Source organism: Anolis carolinensis, chromosome 2, assembly GCF_035594765.1.
Source record: "Anolis carolinensis isolate JA03-04 chromosome 2, rAnoCar3.1.pri, whole genome shotgun sequence".
Classification (NCBI taxonomy): Eukaryota; Metazoa; Chordata; class Lepidosauria; order Squamata; family Dactyloidae; genus Anolis; species Anolis carolinensis.
The window spans coordinates 151,202,901-151,221,187 of NC_085842.1; positions in this window are offsets into that span (position 1 = coordinate 151,202,901).

Sequence of the window (18,287 nt, forward strand, 5' to 3'; positions counted from 1 at the left end):
CTCAGGGCCAATTCAATTAATTGCAGACTGGTTGGAATGTGTAGTGTAGAGAGATGTGATGCCAAAAATAGCTGTCTCAGAGGTTGCTTTCCAGAAATGCCAGCTTGTAGCCCAGACATTTCCCTTGTATCTTCATTTTCAAGAGGAAAGGACCATGCAGGTTTTCCTTCCCTTTCATCAGTACTTTTGAGTGACTCTTTCTTTGATGTTACACCAGATGTCTGGCGTTGTTACCACAAGTGGAAAAGAGAAGCTGAAAATAGGACTGGGATAATGTAAAGGAGCCCTCCTCCCCAAATTACCATCGTTGTACTAGAGAAATGGGCAGAGGTGATGATTTCTACATCCCCTAAGGTAAAACCTCATACTGGAATGGATCATACTGTTTTTTTTCATGTCCACAGACTCCATTTTAGACTTTTAATTTAACTTTAATTCTTGTAACTTCAATATCTAGGACAATTTCTTAATTTCACAAAGATTAGAAGAAGTCTGAAAGGCTTGTCTTTTTGAATGATATGTTTGTGGTCCAACTAAAGTTATTCCCCAGTGCCAGATTTGAGGCCATGATTACATACATGTGCAGCTTTTTTTTGCTGGAAAATGGAACATGGAGTTTAATAGAATTATCCAAAGGTAAAAAGGCATTTGGTTGTAGATGAGTCTCTATCTCAAAGTACAATGCCGAAGAGGAGATTAAGCAAGACTGTAGAAAAGGGCTATAGCAGAAATATGGGAAAGACCACAATGAAACTGTTGCTCCAGTAGCCATGCCCACAACTATTAGAACTCACCTATGGAATGCTTCATCAAAGCAAAAGCATTTTAAAGCAGCCTTCCTGTATACTAATCTAGATGAGGAACCTTACCTAGAACAGTGTCCAGGATTTAAAATTCCAGGGACGGAACAACTTGTGTGTAAATTGAAAAAGAAGCATTTATGCCTTGAAGCAGACTGTCAGAGCATGGAGTGGAAACCTGAACCAAACTCTTATCAAATAAGGATCCACTCCAGGCACTGTTGACAAATGTGTATACAAAAGGTTCAGAACTAATAAATGGGCTTACATTACAAGCTGTGTGGATGAGTTTATCCTGTCAAGACAAGGCAGATAGTGGAGATATTATCCAAAATTTCAAGAAAGAGACAGACATTCAAAAACTGGCACACACTTCACACTATCCTGGAGCACAAATAGAAAAGAGCATTGATGAAAGTTTCTTCCTTAATCAAAACCAGAAGATAATAGATCTTCCAGAATGACTGGGCTAAAGCATTCTAACCGAAATGGAAGTGGACTTTCTAAGAAACACTGAAAAGCCCAAACCTTTAAAAATGCGGATAAGTACAAGACTGCATTTGGCAAACCTCTCTATATTCCTAATTTTGCTTTCTTGACACTGCCAAGAAGATATGGACAAGCAGGAACATGTCCAGAGGAAGGCGATCAAAACGGTTAAAGGTCTGGAAACCATGCCCTCAGGGGCTGGATAGGAGGTTAAGAGATGACATGACAGTGGAATATGCATCTTGGAGTTAGGCAGAGATACTGTTGGGAGTGCTTTGATTGTGTATTCTTGCATGACAGAATAGGTTTGGACTCAGTGGTCCCAGTGGTCTCTTCCAAATCTGTGATCCCATTATTGCAAATACAGAAAGACAAACAAAGCTATACCAGGATTTCTGAGAGTGTGGAGAATATTGATGAAGCCTTCCACAAGGTATAAGAAATGTGTCAAGATGGACTTGTTGAGCTGTACTGAGCACAGACGTTATGTTTAATGACATCTTTAGCAAGCCTCTTCCAAAAGACCTCTTCCAAGAGACAGTGAGAAGGGGTGCGAGTCATCAATTAGGATGCAAAAAAATGGCAAGGGGAAACTTTGGAAAGTGTTATCTAGCCAATCATGCATTTTAAATGCCTACATCCATTTGCTATCATTAGAGCAAGGGTTCCTGCATGCCTTTATCCTATGCATGCTGTCTATAAAACCTTTCTCATTTGCTCATCATCCATTGTGTAAATGTATCTAAACAACCACACCATGTGGCCAGATGACCTTCCAGGTGTGTTTGCAAGTACATAAAATACTTATCCCTCTCTCCACCCTCTCTTTAGATTAGTAATGGGCTGACTCTGGCCCTCCAGGTGTTTTGGACTTCAACTCCCACAATTCCTAATAGTCTACTGGCTGTTAGGAATTGTGGGAGTTGAAATCCAAAACACCTGGAGGGTTGAAGTTTGCCCATGCCTGCTTTAGATGATGAGCACAGGCTCTACTGAGCTGCTACTCATCTTGAAACTCCTCATCCTATAGTTAGCCAGGCTTAGGCACTGCATGCATATATATTTGCACGTGCATTTAAATGTAATTGGTAACGTTAGAAACTATAAAATTTTCATACTGTTTGCCTGACAAAGAGATTTAGCACTTCATCTTGTGGACTCTGCTAAAAGAGGCTTAATCTTCCCCAGAAACCCTAACATCCCAGGAATTCACTTCTAATCCAACATTTTTCAACAAAGATGTCCCACTGCTCTGTAAAATAGAGGTGGCTCATTAATTGGCAAGGGAATGGTGTTGACATAACAATAGGTTAGGCAGAGATGTTCCTCTCTATCTGCGAAATGCTCAGGTAATCAGGCTTTTTTCTGGGTGTTTACAATGTTTGTGGTGATAGTATGTCTGGAAGGCAGGAGCTCTTCAGATGGGGTGCCATTTTCATAGAACTAACTTCTTAGTATAGATCATCCAATATGTTCTCTAATTATGCTTTTGCAAAATATATTTCAGTTTTCAAGAGCCCTTGGACTCATCAGCTGTACAGTCTTATATAATACACATTTTACTCTGTCCCCTTTTCTTCCTGGCGATGGATTATTTTGAATACATGGCCATATTTGATGGTAGATAACGCTAAAATTAGATAACATTACCTATTCTAGCCCCCCCCCCTTTCCCCACTCTGTACTTGTGTTTCTTAAGAGTACCAGAGCTGTTCTGCAAGCCCCTGCTCAGTTCTCTCCCCTCTGTGGTGTTTTGTTTGCATTTCCTAAATGGGAGACCTGCTGATCTACTCTATTGAAATATTTGTGCTTGCTTAAAAAGTGTGTGCATTTCCTTTCCCTTCCTGTAACGGAACTGTGATAAGCAAAATGCATTGAGTAAACATACAAATGTAAAGTGGGAAAGGAGAAAATGGTAATCTGTTTTAAAACTAAATCATAAAGCCAGAGACTGGAACATGTGGAATTCTTGTAACAGGTTGGGAAAGTTGCTGAATCTTCCACATTTCCCAAATCAGGCAAATGTCATTTTCTGTTGTTAAATTCATCGCGGCTTGTGAAATGTGCCAGAGGAGAATGTAGGTTGAAGCTAACAGCCTCAAATGTGTTTGAACAGAGCTGTTGTTTGCCAAGTAGATATTCAACTATCCACAAAGACATTGGACTGGGTTTTTTTTGTAACACTAAAAGTGAGGGGTTGCTAACAGAGTCCATCAGAAAATCCATTACTTTCCCCTCAGATGCCAAGCCCTAAATTGCATGATTTATGGCACAAGATATTCAAATGGTCTTGTGCCTGCCCATCAGTACGATAACATTGGCCTTTGTGTGATCAGCAATGATGGAAGGGGGTTGATTGCCCTTCAGCTAAATAGTCCAAAACAGCGCAGTGGGATAGATATATATGATATTCTGTGATCATTTCCCCCTTTTTTATTGCTTCCCGTTAGTCATTCAATCTTCGGTATATTTGTCACAGGTGAGGGTCATTCGGTTTTGTGAGCTGCTTTGCAAGATGGTCTCATAAAGGCTGCTCTGAGACGTATAGAACCACTGATTGCTCCATTTTCATGGCTAGCTTCTGCTTAACAGTTAGCAATGTGCAGGTCACCCGGAGCTACCAGCAAGCTTGTGTCCAGATGCAATTCACACAGTGGTACCCACAATGTAACCCAAAGCCTTTCACTTAATTCCTGTTACAGAACATTTTCACACTGCATGTGGAGTCATTGATATCGTAATAGTTATGTGGATATTGCTCATAGAGGTGGTTCCATTCAAACTCACAGCATGCTTCCATTGGCAGTCATTAACTCCTTACCTCAGGAGCAACCCAGTTTAGGGCATTGGTCTCAGAAAGGATGAAGATAAGTAGTTCTGTGAGAATCAGAACTCAGGGTAGATATGTGTGACTGATGGATGTAAGGCTGGTTATTGAATATAGTTGAAAACAAATCCCTGGAATGAACATGGTTCTGAATGCTAAAAGCAGGCTATATCTGGCTGGTTCTTTGTTTTGCATCCTGTTAGTGTACCCCAGAGTTCGAGAAAAGAGAACACATATCTGAAGTCTGGCTACCCCTGGATTAGAATATTTTCAAACCCTATTGATGCCAGGAGTTGCCAATTGTGTACTCCAGCCATTTATGGATTGCAGTTTTTATAAACCCATACCATTTTGTCTGGGGTTTACAGGAGTTAATTTTGAGGGTCTAAGGTTTGGGAGCCTAAATGGAGAGCTGTTTAGGGGAAGATAATGAAATATTTACTATATCTTAACTCGTAGGATCAAGAGACAGTAACTAACAGCACAGTAGTTTGTATTTGAATCTGGCTTTAAGATGTGGTGTCTTATTTACTTGTTCTGTTTCCAATCTTTTGGGTCCAGTTCATTGAAAAATCAAGAAGTCAATGTAATAGGAAGGAATGGTTATTTGCTAAGAAGATAGAAACCAATTTATACAAACCAAGCAACTAAGCAACCATGAAGTGGTGGCGGTCAACAGTTTTGAAGTCAGAGCACGGTGAATCCAGGTCTAAATGAGCTATTAATTATACTTATTCTGCTATGCAGGAATCAAAGCACTGTGGACAGATGACCATTTAGCCTTTGTTTAAAAATCCTAGTCTAGCACCCAAACCATTACAACATGTTGGCCTACCACAAGGATATATAATCCTTATGAATATAAGCTTTTTAGAAAGGTCTGCAGCTCATATTGTAGCACGCTCCTGGCTGAGACCCCAGAAAATCAGTGGGGACAAGGCAGACACAACTATATGGGCTTCAATGGTTGCATTCCTGCACACAGACTCTTCCAGGCTGCATGGATCCTCTATTTAAGAGCTAATGGCAACAATTGTACCAACAATAGGGTGCAGAAAAGTAACAGAATATTATTTTGGACCATACAGAAGTGCCCAAGGAAAGTACTTTTCAGCTGTGCTCTGGAGATGGGAGTTGGGAAATGAGGACATAACAGTGTTTTCAAAGTCCAGGGGATAGGGATAAGAGGGGAAAGCACTAGAAAAATGTTGTGATTTTGGCTGTTTTACATGTGGTGGCAATTTTGGAGGTTTGGAACAGTAGGGAAGGTAATGGCTGATTCAGCTGTGGATAGGTGGTGAGATTTAAAAGCAGCTCAAAGGGTGCTTGTGGCTTTAGGGCAACATGTTGTCCCAAATAACTAGATGGACCAGTGTTGGAATATATAATAAGGCAACTTCCTATTGGTATGTATGGCAGAAACATTAGTTTCCACTTAAACATTAGGAAGAACTCCCTGATCTGTTCAACAGTAGAATATGTTGTATCTGAGTGTGATGAAATCTCCTTCTTTGGAGATTTGTAAGCAAAGGATATTGGGAGTGCTTTGATTAGATATTCCTGTGTGACCCAGTACCTCTTAACATTTTTTTAGTGATAAGGGCACTCTGGGCTCCATTTCTCTCCACTGCCGAAACGGAGCCCCATGGAATCCCATTGGAAGTTGCCCAGCGTCATGTGATGGGCTCCGTGGGACTCCTTTCCAGCAGCAGAGAAGAAGACACTCCTCCCGTTGCATGTGATGAGGTCCCAGGACTCTAAGCATGCAGTGGATCCCTTAATAAATGTCAGATTTCACCATGCCTCCATTAATTTTCAGATCAGGTTTAGGAACTGTTGAAAACTGCAACACCTAATCTAAATTTCACTTGTGAATTTGGAGGTGAAGTCCAGTCATAATTAGAAGGGCTACCAGTTGCAACAGGGAAAGGGCAGTTTGCTGCATGGCAAGCAATTAAAACTAGGAGTGAACGTCAGGCCTTGTTAGCATGGCAGCCCTCTTTCCACATGGGAAATGAATTCACTTTTTCTTTATTAATGTTGCTTAAAGTCAGAGTGGGTGTATAAATCAACAAAAATAATTCATGAGAGTCATTAGCTCCTCAAAGTCAGTATCTTTTATAACCAGAACTGTTTCTCCTCAACCCACAAAATGGTGAAAAATAAGACATATGCAACTGCAGCTTTTAAAATACATCAAATGCATTTCCTGCCTCCCACAACTCGCCGCTCTGTGGATCTAATGAAATTAAATTAGCATCTTTAATTTACCCTACGGCTACTGGTTTTATATTTAAAAAGCATTTCTCAGTTCCACTTCATGCTGGAATCACAGTGCGTTTAACCTCATAGTGTACTGGGACCTTAGCTTCTTTCCATTTTCCTTTTTTGGTGAGATCTGTGCTTTCAAGTTTCAAAAACACTCATGGAAAGGGCTTGGATGATTTTCTATCTTCTAGTCCCTCCCCACCAATTTGTGTATTTTTAAAACATTTCTCCAAGCAAGGCAGGGACACTGGAGAATTCTTTATTACCTTGGTGGCTTAAAGTTTGTTTTCTGCTAGTCACTTGTTCCTTCACTGTTTGGCTGGAACAGTGAAGTTGCTAGTTCATTATCAAGAGCCCATTCACATTACAGAATTATAGAGCTATGATTCCCCTTTAGCTGCCCTGGCTGCGTCTCATGGAATCCTGGGATTTGTATTTTGGCCAGAGGCACCACAGGAGATCCCTTGCTGATAATTCTTCATGCCCCACTTTAAAATGGCAGTTGAAAGTGGCATCATAGTGCTCTAATTGTGTGATGTGAAATGGTGCCACCCCATATTGCACCCTTTCTCCTGCCCACCTTGATTTTTACAGAGGCCTGAACCATTCTTTGCAATATTGAAGATAAAACAACAGGAATAGCCATGGATCACCTTGGAATATCAAAATGTCTAACTTTCTTCAAAGAATCATGATAATATTGGACTAGATCAATGTTCCTCAGGGGCTATCAGTACTTCAAATCCCCCCTCTCCGTGTGTGTCTGTCTCTGCCTCTCTCTCTTTTTTAAAAATTTGGTACAGTTTGATTCAGCCGCCATACAATTCTTTTGTTTGTTGTATTTCTGCTTGCTCCTTCACTACAGTGTAAAAGCGTTGCTATCTTACTTGACAAATGAAGGAAGAGGAGAGGAACAGCTGGGTTTTAGCAGGGCCATATACTCCTCTCTGTAAATAACTGCCTACATGTGCAACCCTAAGCATGTCTGCCTTGGAAAAAGCCCCACTGAGTCTCAGTAGGGTTTAGTTGTGGCTATCGGTAGGAATCAGAGAGGCAAGAACAGAAGTGAAGAGAACCATGAGACTGGGGCTAAAAATCAGAATAGGTTTCCTCCTATTCTACTGCAACAAACAGCAGATTGTAAATTAGTCTTAATGTTTTTGTGAATGTTTCCTTTTGGCTCCATTTAAATATATTGGCCTCCTCCAGGGCTGTGATGGAGAACTTCTGTATGTTTTGAACTTCAGTTATCAGAAATTCCAGCCAGTGTCAACAATGGTAAGCGATGGTGTGGATTATAATCTGACACATCTGGCATGTTAGTTCTCTTAAATTTAATCCTTCTCTCTTAAAGTTTGGTCTGTTTTAGCATCTTTGTACAGCTATAGTGCAAGGTAACCTAACTGATATCCTACAATCTAAGGATGGCAGTGGGATCTCTTCTAGGTACAGGAGGCCGGTCCCTGTGTTTTCCTGAAGAACCTGGTTCTGAAGTGATGGAAAAACCACAAATCCTTTTATAACAGAGTCCTTTTCAGGAACCACTAGCTCAGATGCCATTTATTCTGAAGACCAGAGGATGATTTTGTATGGAGGACCCTGAATCATGACCAAAATGGGCAATATTCCATTACTTAAAGCAGTTATAGGAAGCCATCTTGGAGAAGTATAGGGGCCAGAGCCAGATCTTGCTGCTTTATTTTGGCTAGAAGGAGGATGCCACATCCATGAAATTATGGAAGAACTGGTTGCCACACTGGGTGTTGCTTTCCCATACAACACTTTCCCTTCTTCCATCCCTTTCTTCCACAGGAACAAAAAGCATACAGAGCAAAGGAATCTCAATTGGGCTTATAAGTGCTCATGAATTTGTCCAGGATGAGACTAAGGTGGTGCTTGAAAATGTTGACTTCACACACCCATCATAGTTCTGTCCCACTATCACGATAAAATTTCACGAACATCTGCTATGTTTATGTCTACCAAGTAAGTCTATTTTAGAAAGTTTTGCTAAGGTTTGGGGTATTATGCCAGTGAGGTGCTGTGTGAACACAGAATGTTTATTCCAAATCAGCAAAAGAGCTGGCCCTATCATTAGGCAAAATGAAGCAAGAAGGAAGCAGATGTCTTGAGAAGTCAAGAGCTGAGCCTCTTCTGCATGCACCTGTTCCACTACATAGCCTTTCCTAGCCTTGTAGACTTATATATTGCCTCAAAAGCAGTGGAGGAAACCATCTTGTTACTTGTCCTGATGGATAATTCAACTGCAAGTCTAGCCAACTTCTTGTACATAGAATGAGCATAGAAGACCACCTTCGTGTACACTGTACAGAAATGCCTAGAGTCAGACTTGGTCAGATTATTAGTCAGTCTATCTCGGTAATAGGCAGATGCTTGTTAAAACTTCAGAGAGGGGTGTTTTCCTGTCCTACAAGAAGATAGGAATATAAAGAATGCTCATTCTTATTCATTCCCCAGATGAAAAAAGTGCCTCCATATCACTTGAGACACTGACGCTTGAGACCCCACCCCAGATTTTTCAGTGGTATTTGCACATCCCAAAATCCTCCAATGGGTTTTCTGTGAACAAAACATCAGGGTTTTTTTGTACAGAAAATATTTTTTCTGAAGGAGACTTGTATTTTGTGCAGGCCCTATTTCTTTCTAGGGTGCGCATGCACATAAATACACAAACACAAACACGAGAAAGTATGGGGGGATATATCAGTGGTCACACTAATTTCTGTGTAGAATAATTACCTAGAACACTTTGGGATGCATACTTTACTAATTATTTATTGTTTCCTGCAATTGAGAAAAATCCGTGGAAGTTACATGTTTTTGCCTGCTGAAACAGAGCAAGGTTTATATTTTTTTCTGGAGATGCCAAGGGCTGAACTTGAGGAGCCTGTCCATACACTGGCATTGTCCTTCACTCTCTCTTGAGCAGAAATGTCAGCAGAATGTCCAAGACATGACAGTGGTTCAGAGCGTATAGAGTTGGTTTGTGAAGTCTCCTTCATTCCGAGCATGAGTGGTTCTCTGTCCAGGAAATCCCAGGAACCAAATGTCTGACTGAACAATGCAGTTGCCATTTTAAAAATCTGAGCTGTGTGCCCCCTCCCCTTGCTTAAAGTTTGCTAGTAACTTTCTGAATGCCTTCCAGCTTTCCTGGTCACCCCTGGATGTCTTTTGCTGTGATGATGATAAATATACAGCGAGCTGCAGAATCTAAATTTGCTCAGCTGAGGTCCTGCCAGTAAAAAAGCAACAAGGCACTTTGGTAATAACAATGTGAATCTTGGATCAAACACCTGCAGATCTGACTCAGTAGATGAAGGGAAGGGGATGAGCAATGCATTGGCTACCACAGGAGAGCGAGCTGAACCTCTGTGCAAGTTACAAAGATAGATCCCCCTCCAACCTTATTGCCATTCTTGGCTCAAAGATAGCAACCTTTTATTTTGGATAGAGGAGTCATAGGACATAATTACTGCATTGTGTTACTCTGTCCAATATCTGCTGGTACTAATCCAATTGCCTCCTCAGCAAGAATGAAAGACCTGGGAAGGATTCTCATGAGGCCATCTAATCCAGCTCTTCAAACTAGCTTTAAAGCATGACTGACTCCGGTGTTTCAAACAGATGGCCTCCCTTGAAGGACAGACAGGAGCAGCACATTGTTATGTGGCTAACCAAAAATATATCACACGGTAAGCAGAACAGTAGTTGGCCCTGTGAATGATCTCAGATGGGGCAGGTTTTGGAGCACTAATGGAACTGAAGGTCCATCATTAAAAACATATTACAAAATTAAATGAGACAATTTTCTAACACCAAATAGAGCCAAAATGGGCTGGGCTATTAAACAAGCTTTATTTTTTTTCAAAATTTTACCAAACCTATAATCTCCATGATAGCTGTGGTAGCTGCAGTAAATCCTTTGCTATCCTGTTTTCAGGTGCTTTCACAAATGTCCTAGTTTCTCTTTGCTTTCTTCCTTGGATTCTTTCAATTGCTGCAGATTGAGCTCATATTTTTGAAGTAGTTTGAATTCAAACAACTCAGTGGGGAGAGAATAATGGGGATTTTCTCTTCTTAAAATAGTATTATATGTTCTTTTTAATCATTTTTGTTTCATGTTACCCAGCCATACCTCTTTGGTTATATCCTGATGTGACTCAGGGCCCATCCAGACAGTACCTTTATACCAGGAGCTCCCTCAGCAAACAGGAGGGTGGCTAGACGCCATTCCCTGTAAACCCGGAAGCAACTGCAGATGATCAACCTTCACTAATAACCTCCATGAAATATCCATATTTTATATTTAGAACATTGTTGCTTGTATTTCATTTAATACTACCTTCCTGTAATTTGATTCTCCCTATGTGTGAAAATGTATCTTTTAAGCTACATAGGGAATTGCAAAATAGATGAGGGAGGAAAAAAAGATTGCAAATGATAACAGAAACCATTATCAACTTGTTGCTGTGTGTGCATACAGACACTACAAGTAGTTCTACAAATCTCTTTCATATGGGCTATAAGGGGAGATTTCACTTGACATGATTCTGCTTGGCATGGTACAAAGGTAAAAAAATAATCACCTCCATAAATATTTGGAAACACAAAAACACAGCAGTCTATGGCACCTGTATTATGAGATGGGTATTCTCAGACTAAGATTCTCCAACTAGATTTTTTTTTTTTCGTGTCAGGAGCGACTTGAGAAACTGCAAGTCATTTCTGGTTTGAGAGAATTGGCTGTCTGCAAGGATGTTGCCCAGGGGACACCTGGATGTTTTGATGTTTTTACTATCCTTGTGGGAGGCTTCTCTCATGTCCACATACAGGACCATCACCTCCCTCCGAGGCAAAGGCCTCAACTGAGGCCTAGCTCTTTTTGCAAGGCCTTCTGTGTTCGCCATGGCGAACGGGGGCCTTTGCTGAGGAGGGAGGCGATGGTCCCCGCTGCCGCTTCCCCCCTCGGCGAATGCGGAAGGCCTCATCTGAGGCCTAGCTCTTCTTGAAAGGCCTCCACAGCACCCCCTCTTGACATGCGCCCAACGCGGCAGCTTCATTGGCCTCCACGTTGGACTGGGCCTGTCCACACATGGAGCTGGAGCTGATAGAGGAAGCACATCCATGCTCTCCCCGAATTAGAACTGGTAACCTTCAGGTCAGCAACCCAACCTTCAAGTCAGCAGTCCTGCCAGCACAAGGGTTTAACCCATTGTGCCGCCAGGGCCTCCAACTAGATCAAACATGGGCAAACTGGCTGTTAGGAATTGTGGGAGTTGAAGTCCAAAACACCTGGAGGGCCAAAGTTTGCCCATGCCTGAACTAGATGCATGTTGTACTAGCAGAACAGGCAGGCATACATTTGTTGGGTGTGGGGGTGAGGTGAAGTGAGGGGTGAGGTGGGGATTGCAAACAGTGAGGTCAGAGGGAAATGAAATGTAGAAAGAATATCATTGTTGGTACAGCCCAACTTTCATTTTCCTTTGACATCTTGCATTGACAGCTCTTCCCTAGCAGCTAAGTTTTTTTTATTTCATATCAAAAGCATTGCATAATCAATAAATTTAAAAGTGGTGAAATAAAGGAAATCACAAGCAGCTAAATAGTTTTAGAGCAAAAGCGGGCAACAACGACCGCATTGTCCGTAGCTTTAAACAACTCCTCCTTCGTACATGAGGCAACGACATTGTGGGCAAGCATACATATGCAGAGATGTTTGTTCTGCTCCACAGTCACACAAGGTGGAGGACTCTTCCAGGTAGTGCCACCTTGCCAAGTGGTCTTTTGATTTGCCCACTCCGCTTCTGAGTCTGTTTAGGGATTTCCAAGTTGCCCATTCTTGGTTTGCCCCTGGAGGAAGATCCTCATGGGGGGCCATCCAGTTGGAATTGCCTGGTTTAGCTGCCCAGAGGGACACCCTTGCTGCTGCTGGAGGAACATCAAGAGGAGTGGTGGTTCTCATGAAGCCCTTCCTTGATTTGAGTCTGGTGGGAGGAAGCTGATAGTCATGCAGTGAGTGGCTTTCACAATGTTCAACCTTATTTCTCTCACAGTTAGCAGCAACTTCCCATCGCACGTCAGGAAGGGCAATGCCAGCTAACTTGTAGAGTTTATCAACAAGTGTAGGTTTAAGGCATCCTGTGATTATTCTGCATGTTTTGTTCATTGCTATGTCCACCTGCTTTGCGTGGGCAGACTTGTGCCAGACAGGACAGGCGTACTCAGCAGTTGAGTAAGACAAGGCCAGGGCTGATGTTCTTATTACTTGTGGGTCTGCACCCCATGCACTGCCAGTAAGTTTCTGCAGGATGTTGTTGCGTGCAGCTACTTTGTGCTTGGTGTTCATGCAGTGTTTCCTATATGTTAGTGTTCAATCTAAGGTAACACCAAGGTATTTAGGATGGAAACAGTGTTCGAGCTCTTGGCCTTCCCAAGTAACTTTCACAGCTAAGTGCATTAGGCCCTCCACTTTCACTGGGGTTGGGACACAAGAGTCTCATGTAAGTGGGAAAACCATTGCCATAATTAAAAAAACACATTTTTTTGTACTAGAGGGAACACCTTTCTCAAAACTTGCTGGTCTACCAGGTTGACTCTGCCTGTGGTTAATATTTCCCCACTTCAGATTTTCCAAAATGCAAATCTTGTTGCACCATTTTACTGCACCATTGTATATAATGAGACTTGAGCAGCCATGGAATTTGTTATCAATGTGGGATCCTGGAACCAAATTCCAGGGGGTACCAAGAGCCCACTGAACTCATTTTGGACAACAGTTCCCAGAATCCCTCAGCTTGCATAGCCTCAACAGCAGCTGAGTGGTACAAGCAGGGACTGACCTGGGTTGGGACCACCGTCTTTGGGAATGGAACAGTTAACTCTCCTTTCCATATTAAAAGGTCAATGCATCTTCTCCATCCACACATGAAGGGTTTTTTTTAAGTTCTTCCCTTGTTGCCATTTATCTCAGTAAAACTGCAGCAGTGTCTGGTGGTTCCTATGTCTGCAGGACAGTGACTTTGCTTCAGGTTTTGGTCTTGGGGCTGTTCAATGCATTGAGCCTATTTTGGAAATGGGATTCAGCATTTTGGACAGGTCTTTTACAGGTTAGATGAAAGCCTGGAGTGGATTCATCACTCCCACTCACACAGAAGATGACAGCTGCTGTGGATAGAAATGCCTAAGGTGGGTTGCATGTGTTTCAGACCAGCAGCAGACTGAAGAGATCTCTGACTCCACATCCTTTCAGCAATGATTGTGCCTTTATTGCACTGAGAGCTCAAGGTTACACAAGGAGATTTCACTGTGGCAGGGGAGTGGAGCTTTCTTTCCCCTAAAGAGACATCTCCTGTAATGCTGGCCTCAGAGGAAATTGTTGTCTTGTTTTGATTATCAGATGAAGCCTCCTTCGACAGCATCTCTTGCAGATGACAACCTCGAGCTTTTTGGACCCGTCCTGCTGGCGGTGGTTGCTGCTAAAGCTCCGCTGGTGCAGTCCCACCTGTCTCAGTAGGCAGAGCAGCCGGGAGAGGGTGCAGAATATTAAGAGGATTTTTCGGTGCCTTGATGCATGAGCTTCTCGAGGTGACTGGAAAGCAAGAGCAGGAATGGAAACAAGGGCTTGACACCAATGCTAGAGATCCGGCTCCTTGATTAGTTTTCAAATCCAACCTGCTGGGGCCATAAAGCAGGAGAGAGGGAGGAGGGAAAACCCGTGGCAGCAACTGCAAGAGGATTTTTCTAATTACTAGAGAAAGGAGGGGAAATGTGTTAAAAATCTCATTAGGAAATGAATAATTAACAATCAGACAGAAAATTGCTTTGATGAGGCAGGCTGGGGTGGAGTGGAGGGTGTCTTCAATACTGTCATCACAATTCTCCCATGTCAAGTAGCACCAGCTCTTCTGCCATTTTGGTATTTGCCAAAGAAAAGGTTTCTGGTGATCTATTGCTTTTTTTACTTTCTTTTTTGAAGTACAAATAGCAAATTCTGTTTTCCTGCTATCCAGGGGTGTTTAATTTTATTTATTTATTTATTTATTAAACTTATATACCGCTACTCCCAGTTTGGCTCGGAGCGGTTTACAAAAATAGATTAAAACAATAAACTTGGCTTTAAAATAACAATAAAACCAATAAAAACAACAATAAAAGCAACAATAAAAACAGACATAGCCCCGAGTTTTTCACTCACTGAAAGCTTGTCGGAAGAGCAGGGTTTTGCAGGCTTGCAAAACCCTGCTTTTCCTTGCTCACCAAGGTTCTTTGCTTTAGTTCCTTGCTCACCAAGGTTCTTGGCTAGAGCAGGCCCTACTCTTTTGGATCCTGATGGACTTCTAACATTAATGTTATACTGAATGGTGTGAAAGTGGCACACTGAATGAGGCTGAATTTGCGGAAGGGTTCTCAGAGGTCTCTAGCTCCTTTCTCCTTTAGTCCCAGGGCCTAAGGGGCTGCTATGAAAAGACCTCTTATCATCATTCCTCTCTGACCGGGCCAGCTCTTGTTATCTGAGGCATCATCTCCCTTCTGTGGAGGAGGTCAACTGCATTGACGGCTGAACCTCAGTCCAACACTGGCAAAGGGTTGGGCATAGCCTCCAACTGTCCTGATTTAGCAGGGATGTCTCAATTAATCCTCTAGTCCAAGGGTTCTCAAACCTTTTCAGCTGCTGAGCAGTTTTTGAAGCAAATGTTTCTTGTGGAGTTCCAATAAAAGTTAATATATAATATATATATCTCAGGCATGGACAAACTTTTAATCAACATAAATTCAACAGTATTTCAGTAGAAGACCCTATGGGCCATCCAATCCAATCCTTTTCTGCCATGCAGGAAAAGCATAATCAAAGCACCCCCAACAGATGGCCATCCAGGCTTTGAAATAATAATAATAATAATAATAATAATAATAATAATAATAATAATAAGGAATAATCCCAGGGGGCATCTAGTTCAACCTCCTTCTGCCATGCACAATCAAAGCACTCTTTGAGCAGTGGGTGAGAAATATAGTTTTGGAAGCAAGAAAGCCAGAGAGAAAAGGATCTGGGTGGCAAGGGAGGTGAAAAAAAAAAGGATGTTGGCTGCAAGGGAGGCAGGGGGAGGAGCATGAAAGAGGAGGAAAAGCTTGGAGGGGGAGGGGGAAGGAAGCGGGAGCCCCTCAATATGCTTTGCAGAGTCTCCAGGGCTCCGCGGAGCACACTTTGAGAATCCTTGTTCTAGTCCTTCCATTTTTTCAACTGCTTTAAAAAAACAATACAGCTTTTCTCTCCTCTTCCCACTTTATGCACTTGTCCTCAGCTTACTTCAACTGCTGCAAATTGAGTTCAAAGCACAAAAGTAGCTTGCATTCACAATAGGAGAAGAGATTAAGGGGCATAATTTCCCTTCCTAGTAAACTCAGCCAAAGCAAACTGCTACAGCTTGTCCTGGCTTGTATGTTCTTTCCCCGTTAATAACTTTTGCCATCTTGACCACATTTTGATGTTGCATAGATATATGTGATCTGGTTTTCATGTGTAAAATGAATAACACTAAAAGATGGCTGGCTAGGGGTCAGGGAGTGAGTTATGTTGTTGATAAGAGGGAAATGGCCACAATGGTTATATGGAGGAATCTGCAAGGTATATGCCATTTGAAGCCATTGCCTCACTCTGGTTATTAAGTTTGATGATTTCAAGATTGCTAAAATGTTCACATTTTTGTGCAGTTTTATGTTTTAAGATTGTTTTGACTGGCAGCTGCTCTGCTGAAACACCTTTAAGTTAAAGGAGTTAAAATAAAATAAGAGGACCCTGGCAGAGTTTCTACACCAGTCCAGTGGAACTTAAACCTCTGTAAGGAGTAACTCTGCCTCTTCTCCCCATGTGTATCTTCTAGCACTTGGCTGTTGTACATCCCGATCTCTAGCCATTTAAGCAGCCAGATGAAGGCAGGAGGTGACCTGGCAGCTATGTTCATGTAGTTTGGTGCACCAAGATAATGATATATTCCTGGACCTTCTAATGACTCCTAGGAAGATGCCTGCTTCTTCATGTACCTGGATCAGGAATATAGCCACTTGCCCTGTGTCTTCTCTGGTACCATTCAGATATCTTGGGCTGGCTGTTGGCTTTATTAGTTGGAGCATATGGAAATTGTGGTCCAAATTTCTGGTGCTAGTTCTTTTGTAACAGTGAACAGTCTTTCCAGACTAGCCTACCTGAATAGCTTCTTGATTGAAAAGATGTACAAATCAGGTTTTGGAAGTGAGAAATGTGGATCCAGATTGTTACCTTTCTTTGAAATACATCATATGATGTTAGAAATTGGTGGTCGTTTCACAGAGAAGGCTTATGTATGTGATTACTAGTAGAACAAACCTATTAGAAAAGCCTTACATGATGCTGAAGTTGAAATTTCTGTCAAGCAAACAAGATTCTATTGTTGCTGAAATCAAAGTTTACTTTAGCCAAGGATACTATTTGCTAGAAAGAAATTGTTCTATTTTTTCCTTTCATGCAGAAGACATTGCTGTGAAGAATCTAAAATCTTTGCTTGGGTCACACACTGATCAATTTGAAGAACGACAATGTGAAATAGATTTGTTCACATAAAGTTATTCTTTTGGCTAGTTGAAAAGCTGCAGAGTTTTTCATTATGTCCTTGACATTATATAAAGAAGAACGTTCTAATATACAGAAAGATGTTGGTCAGCAAAAAGCATCACTCCACCTTCTTGCTCAAAAAGAACATCCTTCCCATTTACTTAGTACCCTCTGGTGACACCTGAAATTGTTTTCTGCACTTAACACACAATCTAATCTAATTTAGTCTGTATCACTTACCCTGCAACGCATCTTAAGACAATTACAAACTGCAAACTTCGGAACTTTTTCATCATGATCAGAAACATCTTTGTCTCTTGTGCCTCTTCTCTTTTTGTCTTTAGCATCCATCCAGCTGAAAGAAGATATCCCAGTTGTGGCAACTCATGTTCCAAGGGGTGCAGATATATGTGCCTTGTCCTGAAATGCTGAGTGAATCTTCCTCCCCGGCTCAGAATATGACCTGCTGGTGGTTCTGGGGAGTTGCACAGTGTCTTCTGATGTTTTCATTTAGGAGAGCATCACACATAAAAAGTGTGGTGGTGTAGCAGCAATGCAAAACTATATTTTTTCTTTATGTTTGGGGAGAGGCTCCTCATTTATATCGCAGCAGAAAACCAGACTGAAATATTCTCATTCAGGTCTACTCCAAGGTTTCCAGATGCCACCCTGGAAAGGCTCCCTGAGAAGGGCTTTTGGCCACAGCACAGCACAGCACTACATAGAAATAGCTGTGCTCCCCACGTGTTCCCAACATAGAATCACAGAGTTCAAAGTGCACCCAGTACAACCCCTTCCATGCAGAATTACACCAACAAGGGCAGCCAGATGGCCATCAGCCTCTGTTTGAAAACCTCCAGTGAAGCAGACACTCTAAGGCAGTATTGAACAGCTCTTACCCGCAGGAGGTTCTTCCTAATGTTTTCTTCCCTTTCCTGTGATTTGATTCTGTGTCCTCATCTCTAAAGCAATAGAAAACTAGCCTGTACCATCTTCATTATAACACTCTTTCAAATATGTGAACATGGCTATGGTGTCACCACTTAGCAGTCCCCCTTTCAGTTAAACATACCCAGCTTCCTCAGCCATTCTTTGCAGGGCTTGACCTCTAAGCCTTTGATCGTTTTGGTCAAGCTTCTATGGACATGTTCCAGCTTATCAGTATCCCACTTAAATTGTGGTGCCAGAACTGCTATATCTTTGGTAAAAATAAGAGAGCCATGTGCCCATAGGTTTGCTACTGTACTGCTGTAAATACTTGCAGAAAAATTGCTTTGCAACAAGACTTGGAAAA